Here is a 7,761-nt window from a genome sequence, read left to right as displayed (position 1 = left end):
AGTCAGCAAAAAGATTTGCAAGCTGTCAACAGGTTTAAGAGCTTGTCCCAGTCATACTGACAGAAGCAATTCACAGCCTTCTTTGCTGGACACTCACAGAATGCCCAAAGTTGACATGCTAGGAAATTCTATTTTTTTCTGAACCACGGTTTATCCCAGAAAATGAGTGCTTCATATTGCTGGGGTAACAAAACGGTGCAACTCACCTATGCTGCTTTTTCACCCCAAGGCAGGTGACAGAGATGGCGTCTCCATCTTGAGAAAGGCTTGAGCAGGGAATGAGGAGACATTAGCATCCTTCTTAAGCAAGGAGAAATAAAAAGTTAACTGGTCTTCCCTCCCAGGAGAGAATAGCCTCCCAATTAGCTACTCCACTAACACTGTATTCCCCAAAAATGTAAAATTCTCTCTATTCTTTTAATCCTTCTGAAAAGTTGAAACTCCTCACCAAGTTGCAAATCATTAGCATTAAGTGACATTTATGAGGTCTTGATTTGCATAACTCTGTTGAAATTGTTAATAAAATCTAAGAACAGTGCTCTCCAGAATTACATTCACATATTAATTTTTTTAATCAAAGAAGGAGTCATATAGAGACAATGACTGCAATTATCCGATCAGTTGCTGCAATCAGCAGCAAAAACAATATCCTTGAATACAAACAGTGTGACCAAAACACCCAAAATTGAGTATCAGTAGTTTTATGTAAGAGTGAGAAGACACTGCCTGTTGTCCATCGGCCTGTATTTATAAAAGAATGTGTTAACAAAAGGAGACGGAATTGAAGAAACCCAAGGCATGTTAAATTAAAAGTCAGAAGCACCTGGTTTCTTAGAACCTCAAGCCTGCTCTGTACATACACCATGGCCTTCTCTTTCCTCTTGCTTCGACATAATACTAATGTTGCTTCCTAATGATGATTTATACACAAAATCATGGTGAACACTGCATTATCAAGGCCTATTGTAAAATTTGAGGCTATCACATTAGCAATTCCAACAAAAAAACTGCAGACTCCAGAATTCTGTCCAAAATACACACACACACACACACACACACACACACACACACACACACTCACCCTGTAAACAGCCACGCTAGATTTCCTTCAAAAAACTTACTATTGTCGTAAAATGCAAGAGTTGCAATCAGTGATATTTTTTGACATTTCAGAAAAGCAGCCCAGTAGCATTCTCATCCAGGATGGTCAGTTCCATGATGCCTGCAGTGAAATTGATAGACGCAGAGTTCATAGGCCAATCTGCTCAACTAATGCTAGACTTGCCATGCGAAGTGACAGGGAATTGATATTTTCTACAGCAGCTTAGAGTTAGTCAATTAAGGAGTATGAAAAAATGGGAAAGACTCCTCTCATCCTATTATAGCTTATTAATTTTTGGCAGGTACTTGGACTTCCTACTTCTGTCTCTGCCTCAGGATTCCTAAACTCTGAGCAATGTTATTATTCCTTAACTATGATCTTCACTTGGAGAGCAAAGAATCTTCTGTAGTAGATAGCAAATTTGAGCTCCCCAAAATGATGTTGATTTAAGTTGCTATTAAACACACTGCTATTAGGTATGAGCACATACCTAAATATACTTCTAGTTGTTTTATTTTTGCCACAGGGAAATCCTGCAAATTATAATTATCATACAGAAACTTCATAGCAATGGAAAGTTTTCCTGGAGAAAGGAAGTACCTACCTGAAAATGTTACATATGAATAACCCCAAAATACCCTTTTTGCCAAGTTGAAGAATAATAGATTTGAGTTGTTATTCGAACAGTAAACATGATTCTCTAATTGATTTTTCTTAAAGTCTTACTAACATTTTATTGTAACAGATTTAATCTTATTTCTATGAATATTTCAAATGGAAATTATGGTTTATGCCTTTTCTTTCCTACTTGGTGGCAACTGATAGATTGAGTTCGAATTTTTCAACTATTTAGCAATTATTCTGCTGCTGTGCTTCATCACACACTGACAGAATAAGGTGGAATGGGGCATTAGGAAGCATGGATAACAAACAGATCTACTTTTGGAAGTGTTTAAATCACTATTAACCTCCAACTCAGCATTTTATAACAAACTGTCCCTCAAAGTATAATGGTACACATTAGTCTCAAGAACATACCAGGCACCTAACAACCAGAACTGAATAGATAATCTAGTTGAATTCAAAAATCAAACCCAAAAATATCTGTAGATACCCTCTGAGTAAGGCACTCTGGGGGATACAAAGGAGGCTGCGTACCTTAATGAGCTATTGCAAATAACTAGAATACAGGCTTCCACGTGATTTAATTAGAGTAGAGAGGAAACATTTAAAAAATGAGAAAGCATATTTTTTGGAACAACCAGAAAAGCATCATGGAGGATTTCACATAAAGACATAAAGAGTTTTTCTAGAGATCTGTTCAGACGGTAATTTATTTTTCAAAATAAATATGAAGAGAGGTAATTAAGATGAATAAATTAAAGTTCTTACAACCCACATAATCTCTTGGGCAAAAAATGGCAGAATCATTCAATTCTTGTATTTGATCTTCCTGTTCCTTATTTCCTACTAATACTACCCAGAGCATAGTGTTTTGTTTCCTTTTGTTTTTTCTTTTAAATCAAGCTGAATATAGTAGAATGGCTAAATATATTTTGATATATTTATATTGTAGAATATTAATAGTTTTGTAAAAGATAGATTTACAAGTGATTAGATGAATAAATTTCCAAAATAGATGTTGAATGGAGAAGCCAGTTGTAAAATGTTGCACACAGTATGATATTATATGTGTCATAAGCACTAAGGAAATCTCATGAGAACTTGTAATTTCATATAACTAAATCTTAAGCCCCTAATACTCAATTGACTGGAGCCTCTAGGCAATAACTGTAAACACCTGGCATTCACAAACCCAAGGGAGACATATTCTAAATTTTCACGATAGGATTCAATCCAGGAGTGGCATGAGAGAGTCAACAACTTTTGCAGAAGGAAGGATTTCAGGACAGGACTATTGTTCATTAACTTAACCTGAATACAGGATCCAGATGAGGCTATAAAGGCGATGGGATGGGGGGGGGGGGGTGTTCCCTGCTCTGAGCATTCAGCTCGGCTACTACCAGGCACTCAAAAGGACACTGGCAATGCTCACTGAGGAACCCTAAGAGACTCAGTGTCCTGATGGAATCCTTCTCCATCTCGTTTCCACAATCTTCAAGTACACTGGCCCCCATGTATCCAAAGTAGGTTTTATCAAATAAAGTTATTGATATGAAGCAGCAGGAAAGGAGAATATTCAAAACTCTGCCGATTGACCAGCAATTACAAATATATTCTACACAAGACTAGTCCTGTGATTTTTTTTTTTTTTTTTCTGCTCAGAAGAGGTCCAAATTTGAAAAAGAGCTGCAAAAAAAAACCCAAAACCCTGTCTTGGAGAGTCACAATTCACATACATATTTAAATACATGAAAAGCTCTAAGAAGTCATACAGTAACAGAATCTGTTACACGTTGTTTCATTTCTCTCTAAACTCCACTGCCATATCCCTCTTCAACATATCTAAAGGCACCTAAGCCTCCATGTGTCAGAAACTGAATGATTATAGCTCCAAACTCGATCTTCAGGTGACTTCTGAAGTGTGCAAATCATTCATCAAAGGTGCAAGTCACAAAGCTCTCTCCCTCTCTATCTTCTATATACAATCCAACATCAAATCTATTAATTCTACACGCAGAAAGCCCCTTGCTTTTCTCAATTTCTGCCATTCCCATTGTAGTACATACCACATTATCTCCTCTCTGAACTCTGTTGTTGTTCCCTACTCAGTACTCCCATATATATTCTCTCTGCCCATATTCATCAGCTTGGCCGCCATAACAAAACATCACAAGCTGGGTGGCTTCAACAGCAGAAATTTATTTTCTCATGGCTCTGAAGATGAGAAGTCCCTGATCAAGGTACCAATAAATTTGTTTCCTGGTGAGACCTCTCCTCCTGTCTTGCAAATGGCCACCTTCTTACTTGTCCTCATGTGGCCTCTTTTCTGTGCGCAGGCTGAGAGAGAACTGTGATGTCTCTCTTCTTTTAAGGACACCAGTCCTATCTGATTAAGGCCCCACCCTTATAACCTCACTTAATCTTTATTACATCCTTTTAGGCCCTAACTCCATATACAGTCATATTAAGGCATCAACATATAAATTTGGCCCGACCAAATTTATGGGGTCACAATTCAGTCTATACCACCCACTTCTCCTCTAATACCTATACTACAACCTAAGTGTTATTTTAAAAATGAAAATCTCTTCTCTTCCAAATGTCTCTCTCTTTCAAAAATGGTCTTTAAAAATATCATAGGTGCTTTCCTCATTCTGGCATCTGCTTACCTCAGCAACCTCCCTTCCAACCTACCTTCCACTATAATGACCTTTAAATTTCTCACATATCATGTTTCTGTTTATGTGAAGTCCTCTGTACATGCTACTCCACTCCTGCATTGCCAATTTCCCTTTCCCCCCGGAAAGCTTCCCTAGCCCCCAAATACTCCAAAACTATACGACACCTCCTAGAACAGTCTATGTGTCCTATACTTCAAGTACATTGCAATGCTTTCAGTTATGTATTATAGATTTCTGTAATTAGTTAATTAATGTCTTAGTCCACCTGGGCTACTATAACCAAATAGACTAGGTGGCTTATAAATAACAGAAATTTATTTCTGACAGTTCTGGAGACTGAAGTCCAAGTTCAAGCACCAGCATGGTCGGGCGAGGACCCTCTTCCTAGCTCACAGCCACAGCCATCTTGCTGCATCCTCACAAGGTGCAAGGGGCTAGGGACCTCTGTGTAGCCTCTGTTATAAGAGCACTAATCCCATTCATAGGCTCTACCCTCATGACCTAATCGTCTCTTAAGGGCCCACTTCTATCACTTTTGGCACCAGGATTTCAACATATAAATTGGAAGGCAGGCACAAATATTCAGACCATAGCACTTAATGTTTGTTTTCCTTACTAGACCATAAGCAATATGAGGCAGTGATTATGTCCATTTTGCTCATCATTATATGCACAGCATCTTGCATTGTGTTTACCATGCATACTGTGTTCACACAGTAGGTAAAACATTTGTTTAATGAATGAATAAATGTACCCAGAATTCCTCTAATTTACTTGAAAAAAAGATTGCAAGACCTACTTACAAATATTCTGTTTAACTAATATTATGCAAAACACACTTTTGGAAACATACCAGTAATCTAAACTTCCCTGGGCTAGAGATATAAACTGTCAAATAAACCCATAGGAATTTGCATTCAAATCTAAAATCCACAAGATCACAAACCTGTGAATATGAACAAATAGCAGAATTCTTATTAGAAGAGTTATAGACATATTCTTGAAAATTTTCAGGTGAATTCTGAAAGGACGGACCTCTCTCCCTCTTTCTTTTCATTCAACTTGTGACCCTGTGATCAGAATTAAAGTCCAATTCCTTAGGTATAGTGACCCATATGTATGTGATTCAAATTAATTATGACAGGTTTACTTGGCTCTAGCAATAAATTTTTTATCAGCTGATTGCTATGAGTGTGTATGTATGTGGTTATGATGAAGGAAGGATGCATGTGTCTGGCTCCACATATAGAAAATTCCTGTCATTGCACTGGGGGAACGTTACAAATAAAATATATTTTCTGGAAATTCGGATTTGTGCTATCAACTAGTGGTTTTTACCAACTAATCTTAAAGGTCCTGTCAACTCTGAGATATTATAATCCTACTTTTTCATACTTAAGAATTAATACACCAAAAAGATGGATGGTATCTTGAGACCCTAGAGAAATATCATCAAGGATGTCTTTGGGGTGGTATCATCAAGGATGCCCTGGGTGGTACAGCTTGTTGGGCAGCTGACTCTAGACTTTGGCTCAGATCATAATCTCAAAGTCCCTCCTTGGCTTCATGTTGGTGGGGGGCGTGGTCTGCTTCAGGAGTCTCTCTCTCTCCCAGAGCCCCTCCCCCAGCTTGCTCACATAATCTCTCTCTTTCTCAAATAAATAAATAAATCTTAAAAAAAGGCGGGGGGCACCTGGGTGGCTCAGTGGGTTAAGCCTCTGCCTTCAGCTCAAGTCTCAGGGTCCTGGGATCGAGCCCCACATCAGGCTCTCTGCTCGGTGAAGAGCCTGCTTCTTCCTCTCTCTCTCTGCCTACTTATGATCTCCCTCTTTCTCTGTCAAATAAAAAATAAAATTTAAAAAAATAAAAATGAATCAACAATAGTTTTAAAAAAAGGATGTCTTTGAATAGCAAAGGTACTAGAAGATCCATTACATAAATGACAAGAGAATTATCATGCTCCCACCGTATAGATAAGTTGAGTTGCCTGATGTCTAATTCCATAATACTAATACAAACTCTATTGTTCCAAATTACCTAGTTCATTTAAAAGGTAGCAGAAAAAATAAAGACTAAAAGTCCATGTAAAACTATGAGTCACTTAAACCAACTTATGATATATTATTGTCCCATATTGAGTTAGGTGATAGAGAAGTCTAGAAATTAAGATCATAAAACCTCATTAATTTGTTTTTCCAAACTAAGGATAATTTATATTCAGTTGATTATAAAGTTTGCTTGTATGCAATCCATCAGAAAAAAAAAAAAGGCTTGCTAAGCAAATGAATATCATATACAAGATTATAGAGATAATGTTTATCCTTCTTAAGTCAAACTGTTCAAGTACTTAAAATCATTTGCATATAAGCAATTAATATGCTCAATATAAGAGGTGGTTATGTATTCATTAGAGTAATTCCTGTAGGACTGCTACTTGGCAAGTCATCAGTGTGATTAAACATAAATTATATTATATATAATGGTTGAATACAACCATCAAACATTTAGAAAGTTCTTTTTATCAACCAGTTAGTAGCAGATTGTTTCATTTCATTCTTTCTAAATTCCTCATAAGTAGATGCTTATTTAGTATCCGATCAGATACTATATGTCCCATATATTTCTGAAGAATAAAAGTTCCGATTTCTCAAAACATTCCTTAATTCTGAACTTTCAGAAATTCATGCTGCCTTTCTCTACTAACTTTGATCTCCTCTTCCCTGACTTGGACTACTGCAGAGGTCTGGGCCAAAGCAGGCACTGTGGCAAATGGAGCCTCACTTGGGCACCCCCTGTTCAACCAACAAATCTGTGCAGCAAGTTGATGAGATTATAATCCAAGGTGAGGTCACCTCAGTCATGGGAAGATCTTCTAAATAAGATATCCATGGAAAGCTTTGTGTCATCTACCTTGCTCGAAACACTGTCTTAGTAAAAAAGACCTTGGATGCTCAGTGTAGGTTAAACTTTCATGCAAATCCTCAGAATAAGTTAATTACAAAAGAGAATGATAGGTATGGAAAGATATGGCTAAGACTGAAAACAAATCAGAGGGGCTCTAGAAAGAAAAGCAGGAAGTGGTACTAAATCTAACTAAACACGTGCCAAGCGGCTATGAAGCTTTTTGATCTTCCCTCCTTCTTGACTTCCTTCCTCAAAGATAAATTATCTCTCCCCAAAATGGAAATTGTGCTGAGTCTGTAACATAATGATGAATGAAAGCCCCACAAAAATTGGTTTTACATCACAGAAGAGAATAGACTCAATGAAAATTTTGTGTCATAAATAAAATTTGTGGAAATGACTTGCAAGTTATAAATGCAAGTATTATTATTCTCATCCAGGGGACATTCA

General features: G+C 37.2%; 1 long non-coding RNA gene across 2 annotated transcripts in view; it reads right to left on the bottom strand.

The window, feature by feature from the left end:
- Positions 1–206: 206 nt before the first annotated feature.
- Positions 207–7,761, bottom strand: part of LOC132010217 (uncharacterized) — a 152,654-nt gene continuing 145,099 nt past the window's right edge. For both annotated transcript variants that reach the window (XR_009402197.1, XR_009402198.1), the window contains 2 exons: positions 1,122–1,222; positions 207–266 (listed from right to left, as the gene is read on the bottom strand). This is a non-coding gene — a long non-coding RNA (uncharacterized LOC132010217). The remainder of the gene's footprint in view (positions 267–1,121; positions 1,223–7,761) is intronic.

Source organism: Mustela nigripes, chromosome 2, assembly GCF_022355385.1.
Source record: "Mustela nigripes isolate SB6536 chromosome 2, MUSNIG.SB6536, whole genome shotgun sequence".
NCBI lineage: Eukaryota > Metazoa > Chordata > Mammalia > Carnivora > Mustelidae > Mustela > Mustela nigripes.
The sequence above is the reverse complement of the archived record's forward strand: the minus strand, read 5'-3'. Positions and strand labels throughout refer to the sequence as shown.